The sequence below is a fragment of the Somniosus microcephalus genome, unplaced genomic scaffold, assembly GCF_052327205.1.
Source record: "Somniosus microcephalus isolate GS21.2 unplaced genomic scaffold, FLI_Smic_1.0 unresolved_chr1, whole genome shotgun sequence".
NCBI classification, from domain to species: Eukaryota; Metazoa; Chordata; class Chondrichthyes; order Squaliformes; family Somniosidae; genus Somniosus; species Somniosus microcephalus.
In genome coordinates this window covers 137,545,312-137,556,570 of record NW_028225179.1, presented here as the reverse complement: position 1 = coordinate 137,556,570, position 11,259 = coordinate 137,545,312, and positions in this window count along the sequence as shown.

Below are 11,259 nucleotides of genomic sequence, written 5' to 3'. Positions count from 1 at the left end.
AGGGAAATTATTGGAAAAAATTCTGAGGGACAGAATTAATCTCCACTTGGAGAGGCTAATCAAGGATAGCCAGCATGGCTTTGTCAGGGGGAGATCATGTCTAACCAATTTGATTGAATTTTTTGAGGGGGTGACTAGGTGTGTGGAAGAGGGTAGTGCAGTTGATGTAGTCTACATGGACTTCAGTAAGGCTTTTGACAAAGCCCCGCATGGGAGACTGGTCAAGAAGGCAAGAGCCCATGGCATCCAGGGCAATTTGGCACATTGGATCCAATTTGGCTTAGTGACAGGAGGCAGAGGGTGATGGTCAAAGGTTGTTTTTGTGACTGGAAGCCTGTGCCCAGTGGTGTACTGCAGGAATTGGTGCTGGGTCCCTTGCTGTTTGTAGTATACATTCATGATTTAGATTTGAATGTAGAAGGTATGATCAGTAAGTTCGCAGATGACACGAAAATTGGTGGAGTGGTAAATAGCGAGGAGGGAAGCCTCAGGCTACAGGATGATATAGATGGGTTGGTCAGATGGGCAGAACAGCGGCAAATGGAATTTAACCCTGAAAAGTGTGAGGTGATGCATTTTGGGAGGACTAACAAGGCAAGGGACTACACAATGAATGGTAGGACCCTAGGGAGGACAGAGGATCCTTAGTGTGCATGTACATAGATCTCTGAAGGCAGCAGGACAGGTAGATAAGGTGGTAAAGAATGCATATGGGATACTTGCCTTCATTAGCCGAGGTATAGAATATAAGAGCAGGGAGGTTATGATGGAGCTGTACAAAATGCTAGTTAGGCCACAGCTGGAATACTGTGTGCAATTCTGGTTGCCACACTATAAGAAGGATGTGATTGCATTGGAGAGGGTGCAGAGGGGACTCACCAGGATGTTACCTGGGCTGGAGCGTTTCAGCTATTAAGAGACACTGGACAGGCTGGGGTTGTTTTCCTTAGAGCAGAGAAGGCTGAGGGGGGACCTGATTGAGGTGTACAAAATTATGAGAGGCATAGATAGGGTAGATAGAAAGGAACTTTTTCCCTTAGTAGAGGGGCCAATAACCAGGGGGCATAGTTTCAAGGTAAGGGGCAGGAGGTTTAGAGGGGATTTGAGGAAAAACTTTTTCACCCAGAGGGTGGTTGGAATCTGGAACTCACTGCCTGAAAGGGTGGTAGAGGCAGGAACCCTCACAACATTCTAGAAGCATTTAGATGAGCACTTGAAACGCCATAGCATACAAGTGCTGGAAAATGGGATTAGAATAGATAGAGCTTGCTGACACGATGGGCCGAAGGGCTTCTTTCTGTGCTGTATAACTCTATGACTCTATAACAATTTCAGATCATAATCTCTGTCCCCATTTTTTCGGATGATGGTTGTTGATGATTCTGCTGTTCCGATTTCCACCTACCTTGAACCATATTTTGTTTCTTTACTTGTCCCATTACCATCTCCTTTCGCCTTGCACCATCATCCCTTTTGTCATGTAATCTCTCCTGTCCTCCACCCTATCACAGGCCTTTCATTTTGTTCTTTCCTCCCCTCTCCCCTTTCCCTGCCTCTGTACGTGCTGAAAATCGATTACATCTCTAACTTTTTCCAGTTCTGAAGAAAGGTTATTGACCTGAAACGTTAACTCAGTTTCTCTCTCCATTGATGCTGCCTGAGCTGCTGAGTATTTCCAGCATTTGCTGTTTTTATTTAGCATTATATTTCACATCAACTAATCTGATATTTAATTAGTATCAGGATAACATCCCTAAAGTTACAACGTATTTATATTTAATTGAGTATTGACGTATTTCGTTAATGCCCACTTGACACCCTAATATTAATGATGTAATTAAAAGTGGCCTTTCACTACTGGAACCTAGTTTCAAATGCAGCCCGGCTAATGGCACGATCACCTTATCTATCACCTAGCTGTAAGCATTCTATGCAACATTGACGTACCGGTGGCCAGGGGCCCGTAGCAGATGTATGCCCAAAATCAGCACACCATATTTTTTGTAACAATATAGAGCGGAATTGACACTGGGTGGAACCAATCGATTAAGATATGTATGGGCTGCAAGTTTTGTCGTCATCTATACAAGGAGAGGTAAGAAAACGACTTTCTACAGCGAGCAATGGAACTAAGTGAATGCATGTAAAATGTGAAAAGAATAAAATTAGATTGCAGTGGGATCTCCCAGTCCATGTTCTTGTGCCGATAAGCTGTGCATAGACTTTGTAGTTAATAAGTAACATCTTATTAATATTAAACCAATCTGTTGCATTTTATTCAATATACACGATCCTGAAGTTGATATCATTGAAATGATGACCACCACACATGCAATAGTCACATTTTCCCATTAAATTGGGGCTTCCCAAAATAATAGGGTCCCGCCCTCACCCGCCGTGAACATTGGTGCACTTTTCACTAGAGGTCATCAGGTTCCACCAGGAGTGTCAGATTTAGCACATTGCTCATTCCTCGTCCGGGGTTTCCAACACCAATTATAGTGACACTTGTTCATCCGGCACAGAGCGGGGCTCTAAACAGGGAATTTATAGCCCGGATGGCTCAATATATCTCGATCTTTGTCCAAAGGAAGATCCCATTAATTCCGGTCATTTCCAATGCGTTGTCAAAAGCGAGAAGACAGTGAGAACACTGAGTGCTGCTCACGTGGTGGTTAAACCATTACTTTCACGTAATTGTTATACAGTTCTTTTAAAGTCAATCGGCACTGCAAATTTACAGTCTGAAACAGACAATTGTCACTTAAATGCAAGCATAAAATTAATTGACCGATATTGACATTCTGTAGCTGGTTGGTTTTCTGCATCACTGATCTGAAAGGATTGGAGTAAAGGTTCAGCAGTGAAATAATCCGAAATAAAGCTTTGCCAACATGAAATTCCACAACAGATTATAGAGTCTTGCTCCAAGCACTTCCCTCCATGACATTTAGAACGCATTTCATTCGACTTCAAATAAACATAACAGGACTTCAATTAAAACGGAACGCTCTCTATATATGATACTATTAGGCTATCAGCGGTCTCTGATATTAAGCAGTAAATCGGACACCAACTTCCAGCGTCCGCACAGGCGCAGTTAAAGTGGAGATTGGAAAGTTGCTGTCCGAGTTTTCCTGCTCCTACTGTTTGCTATAACAGGATCTCGCCGAGAGACTAGGCGTTTGCATACATTGTTGTAAAAACCCATCTGGTTCACTAATGTCTTTTAGGCTCGAAGGGTGGTGTGGGAGGAAGGGGGTTTAGTTCATGGGGCACTGGCACCAGTACTGGGGAAAGAAGGAGCTGTTCCGTTGGGACGGGCTCCACTTAAACCTGGCTTGAACCAATGTCCTGGTGAATCAAATAACTAGGGCAGTAGAGAGGGCTTTAAACTAATGAAGGAGGGAGGGGGGCGGGAGGATTCAAGAAAGAGTAAATTTAAAAGCAACGAGAGAAATGTCAAGGCTCTAGACCAGAGTAGAATTTTTGGGTAAAAGTAAGCAGAGTGCGTCAGGAAGGGTCAGAGAGAGCAACAAAGGTAATAAGGCATCAGTGACTAAGGTGACATCAGGGAAAAATAGAAATAAGTCAAAGCTAAAGGCACTATTTCTGAATGCGTGAAGCATTTGCAACAAAATAGATGAATTAATAGCGCAGATAGAAATTAACAGGTTTGATCTAATAGCCATAACGGAAACATGGTTTCAAAGTGGCCAAGGTTGGGAACTAAATATTCCAGGATACTAACTTTTAAAAGGGATAGGCAAAATGGAAAAGGAGGAGGGGTAGCCCTGATTATAAAGGATGGGATAAAGACAGTAGAGAGAAAGGATCTTAGCTCTGAAAATCAAGAAGTAGAATCAGTTTGGGTGGAGCTAAGAAACAGCAAGGGGCAGAAAACATTGGTGGAAGTTGTTTATAGGCCCCCAAATAGTAGTTGTAATGTAGGGCAGAGTATAAATCAGGAAGTTAGAGGTGCATGTAACAAGAGGTTCAGTAATCATGGGCGACTTTGATCTACATATAGACTGGGCAAATCAAATTTGCAGTAATAGTGTGGAGGACGAATTCATGGAATGTATGCAAGATAGTTTTCTAAATCAGTATGTTGAGGAACCAACTAGGGAAGAGGCGAAGGTCAACGGCTTGTGGTCCACGAACGCCGTGAACAGGCGGGCCTCCAGCAGGAAACGGAAGTGTCAGACGGCGAGGTAGAGGCCGAGAAGCTCGTGATCAAAGGTGCTCTACTTCCGCTCGTTGGGGCGGAGCTGCCGGCTGAAGAAGGTGAGCGGCTGCTAGGTGTCGTTGACCCACTGTTTGTGGACGGCGCCAACCGCATAGTCCAAGGCGTCGGTGGTGAGAGCAATCAGCGCATCGGGCAATGGATATGCCAGCATGGTCGTGTTAGCCAGGGCCCTTTTTGTGTCTGTGAAAGAATTGGCCATCTCATCAGACCAGTTGACGGCGAGTTTGTCGGGCTTGCCTTTGAGGGCCTCGTAAAGGGGCCGCATAAGCTGGGCTGCTCGGGGGACAAAACGATGGCAAAAGTTCACCATGCCCAAAAACTCCTGCAGGGCCTTAACGGTGAGGGGTTGCGGGAAATCCATCACGGCCTCCACTTTCGATGGGAGTGGCACCGCCCCGTCCTTCGTGGTGCGGTGCCTGAGAAAGTCGATTGAGGACAGCCCGAACTGGCACTTGGCTGGGTTGACGGTTAGGCCGTGTTGGCTGAGTCGTTCGAAAAGAGTCCGGAGGTGGGACACATGTTCCGTCCTGGAGGCGCTGGTGATGAGGATGTCGTCCAGGTGTACGAACAGGAATGTCAGGTCCCGTAACACAGTGTCCATTAGGCGTTGAAAGGCCTGTGCGGCGTTTTTGAGGCTGAATGGCATGCAGAGAAATTCGAATAGCCCGAACGGGGTGATCACCGTGGTTTTCGGGATGTCCTGCGGCCGGACGGGGACCTGGTGATAACCCCGGACGAGGTCCACTTTCGAGAATACCACTTTCCTGGCCAGGCAGGTGGCAAAGTCCTGGATGTGTGGAATCAGATAGCGGTCGGGGGTCATCGCATCGCTGAGGTGCCGGTAGTCTCCGCACGGGCACCACCCGCTGCCTGATTTTGGGGTGATGTGGAGGGGCGAAGCCCATGGGCTGTTCGACCGGCGGATGATGCCGAGTTGCTCCATGGTGTCGAACTCGGCTTTGGCGATGGCGAGCTTCCCCGGGTCGAGGCGCCAAGCGCGGGCGTAGACGGGTGGACCGGTGGTCGAAATGTGGTGTTTTACCCCGTGTTTAGTGGCGGCGGACGAGAACGTGGGTTTCTTAAGGTCCAGGAACTGGGCGAGGAGGCGGGAAAACTCGTCGGAGGCCGAGAGTGTGCTGGGCAACTGCGTCATGCTGGACCCGCTGAGGGAACATGGGAGCGAGCTGAAGGTTTCCGTGTTGATGAGACTTCGGTTCTTGACGTCCACCAAAAGGCCATTGGCGCAGAGGAAGTCAGCGCTGAGAAGGGGGTGGACAGTTTTGCTGTGACAAAGTCCCAGGTGAACCGTTGCCCGCCAAAACAAAGCACCACGTTCCATTTCCCGAAGGTGTGGATGGAACTGGCGTTGGCAGCTTCGAGGACGGGGCCGTGGTTCCCCCCTTGAATGTCTATGGTTGACGCGGGCAGGACGCTCATGTCGCAAAGGAAACGACGTCCGGAGTTGATGTCTGTAATAAACAACAAACTGCCTGAACGGCCGACAGCCATGGCAGCCGACGAGTGGTCTTTAGTTTGCTTCGACGGGGGAAAACTGCACGGGGGCTGGCACTTCCTGGCTTTGGGGCCGAACTGCGCATGGTAGAAGCAGAGGCTTGAGGGTTGCTGCCGTTGGGCTGTATCAGTGGGGGCAGGGCTCCGCGTGGCCGTGCAGTACTGTTGCCCGGCAGAGAAAAATTCGTCGGCCTCCTTGGCCAGGTCGCGGAAATCGGTAGTGGAAGAGTTGGCTAACGCCGACCGTACCTGACCTGGCAGCTGTTGGAGGAACAGTTCCTTGAAGAGGAAGCATGGTGTGAGTGTGCCCAGGAGGGCCAGCATGTGGTCCATCAGCTCTGAGGGCTTGCAGTCACCAAGCCTGGGCAGAGAGAGAAGCCGGCGTGCGCGTTCGGCTTCGGTGAGTCCGAAAGTTCGTAAGAGGTGCGCCTTCAGCGTTTCATATTTGTTGAGCTCCGGGGGGTTTTCAAGCAGGTTCACGACTCTGGCCGTGGTGGAGCTGCCGAGAGCAGAGACGATGTAATAGTACCTCGTGTTGTCCGCGGTGATGTCCCGGATTGCAAATTGAGCCTCGGCCTGGGCGAACCAAGCGGCAGCCTGTTGTTCCCAAAACCTGGGTAATTTGATGGAAACGGCATTCGTCGCCATTTTGGATGAGGTCTTTGGAATCGTCCAAAAGAGCAGCGGGGTCACCAATGTTGGAGTCAACAGAAATCAACAGGCTGAGGCTTTTCTTTAACCAAAAACAAAACGTGTCTTACTTTATTCAATCTCCATGAGGTCTGAAGGCTCAGCCCTGTGCAGGGACTATGACGTCACCACACAACCGACGTCATGACGTCATCACGTTCCCGACGCTCTTATAGGGACCCTGCACCAATAACCCAACCCAGCATGTACATATCACAACATTGCTATACAAAGTGAATTGTGTTTAGGTGCATATAACAGCATTGGCTATACATTGTGTTATTGTCCCTATGTGGTCTCCGCCACAAGCGAAAGTAAATTTGGATCCCTTACAGGCTGAGACAAGAGAAATTATAATGGGGAATAAGGGAATGACAGGGAAATTAAACAAATACAAGTGTCTGTCTTCATGGAAGAAGACACAAACAATTTCCCAGAAATAGTGGACAACCAAGGGTCTAGCGAGAATGAGGAACTGAAAGATATAAGTATTAGTAAAAAAGTAGTACTGGAGAAATTAATGGGACTGAAAGCCAATAAATGCCTTGGACCTGATGGCCTACATTCTAGGGTTTTGTAAGAGTTGGCTATAGAGATAAAGGATTCATTGGTTGTCATTTTCTGAAATTCCATAGATTCTAGAACGGTTCCTGTGGATTGGAAGGTAGGAAATGTAACCACACTATTTAAGAAAGGAGGGAGAGAGAAAATAGGGAACGACAGACCAGTTAGCCTGACATCAGTAATAGGGAAAATGCTAGAATCTATTATTAAGGACGTGGTAACAGGGCACTTAGAAAATAATAATAGGATTGGACAGAGTCAACACGGATTTATGAAAGGGAAATCGTGTTTGACAAATTTATTAGAGTTTTCTGAGGTTGTAACTAGCAGACTGGATAAGGTGGGACCAGTGGATGTGGTGTATTTGGGTTTTCAGAAGGCATTCAATAAGGTGCAACACAAGAGGTTATAAACAAAATTAGCACTCATGGGATTGGGGTAATATACTAGGATAGACTGAGGATTGGTTAATGGACAGAAAACAGAGAGTAGGAATAAACGGGTCATTTTCGGGTTCGCAGCCTGTAACTAGTGGGGTACCGCAAGGATCAATGCTCGGGCCTCAGCTATTCACAATCTACATCAATGATTTGGATGAGGGAACCAAATGTAATATAACAAAGTTTGCTGATGATACAAAGCTGGGCGGGAATGTAAGTTATGAGGAGGATGCTGTTAAGTCTGTGTGTCCCAGTTATGCTTATTATAAATCACTGGACACAGACCACAAGAATAACTTTAACAGGTCTTTACTATTCGGAGGTCAGGGCTGAACTGCCCAGCAAATCCCTACACAACCGGTATCTATATATATAAATCGGTTGATCTGTCATTCTGTCATTCTGTCTGTCATTCTGTCATTCTGTCATTCTGTCTGTCATTCTGTCATTCTGTCTGTCATCGCGTGTGCGTCTGGTGAGCTATGCGCTCGAAAGTTACAGGGCGTACCTACGCGCGCATTACCTCCAAAGAAAGCTTACGCTTCCGAGACGGTTTTAAGCGTATTTACGTTTCGGCCGGGCTAAAATTGTGCCCGCGGTATCCCAAAAACCTTCAACATTCCGCTCATTAGCATCTCATTATCCGCTCATTAGCGACAGAGTGACCTCGAGCTCGACCAATCGTACGCCGGGTTGCTGGCATGTGCCGCCGGGCCAATCAGTGCGTGTGTGGCCGGGCTTTATCATTCTGAACCGAGGTGAGTCGCCGCCATCTTGATTCCAAACTTTTCCTTTCTTTTTCCCGCTTTCTGCGTCTTAAAAAAAACGTTGCTTTTAAAACACATATTGTTTTTAAAAAAAAGATTTAGAAACGAATTAACTTATCTAATCTCATTAATTTTCCTACCTTTCCCCGTTTTTCCAGATTGGCCTCGAAGCCTCGGCTTCTCCTTCGCACCCACGCCCGAGCTAGGCACCTCCCGGCCCCACTCGAAGGCTGGAGGGCCGAGCCTCAGCCCAGCGCCACTAGGGTGCACGCGCAGCAGGAGCTGAGATGCGGCGTCTCTCTCTGTCTCGGCCGAGGGGCGGGGCTTGCTGAGCGTCAACCGTCACCCTGGCAACCGGCCCCCCGGCCGTCTCGCATAGCCGCAATCGGCGGTCTTCACCTGGGGGGGGGGGGCGCGACACGACACTCGGGGGGGGGGGCGCGACGCGACCCTCGGGGGGGGCCGCGACCCTCGGGGGGGGCCGCGACCCTCGGGGGGGGGGCCGCGACCCTCGGTGGGGCTGGCCGTGACCCTCGGTGGGGGGGCCGCGTCCCTCGGTGGGGGGGGGGGGGGCGCGACCCTCGGTGGGGGGGGGGGCCGCGGCCCTCGGTGCGGGGGGCCGGGACCCTCGGGGGGGGGGGCCGCGACCCTCGGGGGGGCCCCCCGCCCTCCCTCCCCTCCCTCCCCCCCGCGTCCCCCCTCCCCCCCTCCCCTCCCTCCCCCCCGCCCCCCTTCCCCACCTTCCCCCCTTCCCCCCTTCCCTTCCCCCCCTTCCCCCCCTTCCCCCCCTCCCCCCTTCCCTTCCCCCCCCCTTCCCTTCCCCACCGCCCTCCCTCCCTCCCCCCCGCCCTCCCCCCCCCCTCCCCCCCTTCCCTCCCTCCCCCCCCCCAGTCGCTCTCTCTCTCTCTCTTCCAACAACAACATGCCCTCGAAAAAGCCTCGGCACCGCCGGGCACTTCAGCTAGTTACAGTATACAGCAGCCAAGAGAAAGTAGTACATCTCTTAAGGTAGTTCTCTTAAGGTGGAACAGGTTACATACACCACAATCCTCCCTTTTTAGCTTAACAGTTATATCCCCATTTAACATAACATAATAACATATATATATACAACTTCATGCAAAACAGTTCAAAGATTCAGTCTCTGAGGAGGCCTCCTGATTCAAGTTGGATAACGCCTTTCAGGGGTCTCTGATTCTCGTTGCTGGGGTGACTCATCTAGTTGGTCTCTTATGGATTGGACATCATCATCAGGTACATTCACTTCTGAGGTAGATGCTTCAGGTTCACTAACTTCTTCCACGGTTGTCTCTGCCGTAACCATGGGTTCAACCCTTGTTCTCGATTCTACCAGTTGGTCAGCATGACGCCGTATTACATTTTCACCAATATCTACCGTGTACATCAGGGGTCCTTGTCTGGCCCGAATTGTTCCAGATTGACATTTCTCGTTTTTATAGTCCCGGGCTAACACTGGTTGCCCTATTTCGAAACTCCGAGTGGTCTTGTTATTTATATGCTGGAACTGTTTGTTTTCAACTTCCCTCCGCACATTTGGTTTTAACAAGTCCAACCTGGACCGCAACCTCCTGTTATAGAACATCATGGCAGGACTTTGGTTTGTCACTGCATGAGTGGCGTTTCGATATGCCAGTAGGAATTTGTCCACCTTGTGTTGTAGTGGAATCTGATCTTTGCTCATGGCCTTTATTGCTTTTTTGAACATTTGTACAAATCTCTCGGCCAACCTGTTTGTAGCCGGATGATATGGGGCAGAGGTATAATGTTTCACCCCATTCTTCTTCATGAATTTCTGGAATTCTTCTGACACGAACTGCGGTCCGTTGTCTGAACATATTTGTTCTGGCAATCCATTTCTTGCAAATATCGTTCTTAGCACCGTGATCGTCTTTTCCGAGGTAGTGGTAGTCATCTTAATCACTTCTGGCCATTTAGAATGTGCGTCCACCGCAATTAAAAACATGGAGTCCATGAATGAACCAGCAAAGTCAATATGTACACGTTGCCATGGGGTTGAAGGCCATTCCCATGGATGCAGCGGCGCAATCGGAGGTGCATTTTGCAATTTTTGGCACCCTGAGCAGTTTTTCGTCAGATCCTCTATCTGTTGGTCGATACCCGGCCACCACACATAAGCCCTAGCAAGGCTTTTCATCTTGACTCCCCCCAGATGACCTTCATGCAGTTCCTTTAGAACTCTCTCTCTTAACTTAGGAGGAATAATCACCCTTGTTCCATACATCAATGTTCCTTGACAGACGGACAGCTGTTCTCGTCTTGCTGAGAATGCCGGTAACAGTGGATCACCATGTGCTGGCCATCCCTTCACTGTCACTTCGTAGACCCGGGACAGTGTCGGGTCATTCCTGGTTTCTCTTTCAATACTTGCATTGGTGACTGGTAAACATTCGATGATGGTCGAGTGAAATAACTCAACAGGGTCAACCGCCGGTGCCTCCTCCTCTGTAGGTAGTGGCAGGCGCGACAGCCCATCAGCATTACCATGCTGCTTTGTACCTTTGAATTCGATCTGATATTGATGTGCCCCTAGGAAAAGGGACCATCTCTGGAGTCTCTGTGCTGTCATCACCGAAACACCCTTCTTAGGGTTAAAAATGGATACCAACGGCTGGTGGTCTGTCAGAAGCGTAAACTTTTGGCCCTGCAGGTAATGATTAAACTTCTTTACTCCCCACACAAGGCTGAGAGCCTCCCTATCTATCTGAGCATAGTTGCGCTCAGTGGAGGTCAATGATCTGGATGCGAACCCAACTGGCCTCTCCAGGCCATTTGGCAACTTGTGTGAGAGTACAGCCCCAATACCATATGGAGAAGCATCACAAGCCAAATGAATAGGCAGCGTTGGGTTGAAGTGAGCCAACACTTCCTCTGAGGTGATCAATGCCTTGCTTTTGCGAAAGGCCCCCTTACAGTCCTCGCTCCACTTCCATGGTACTCCCTTCTGCAAAAGAGCGTTCAGCGGGTGCAGCACCGTGGATAAATTTGGCAGAAACTT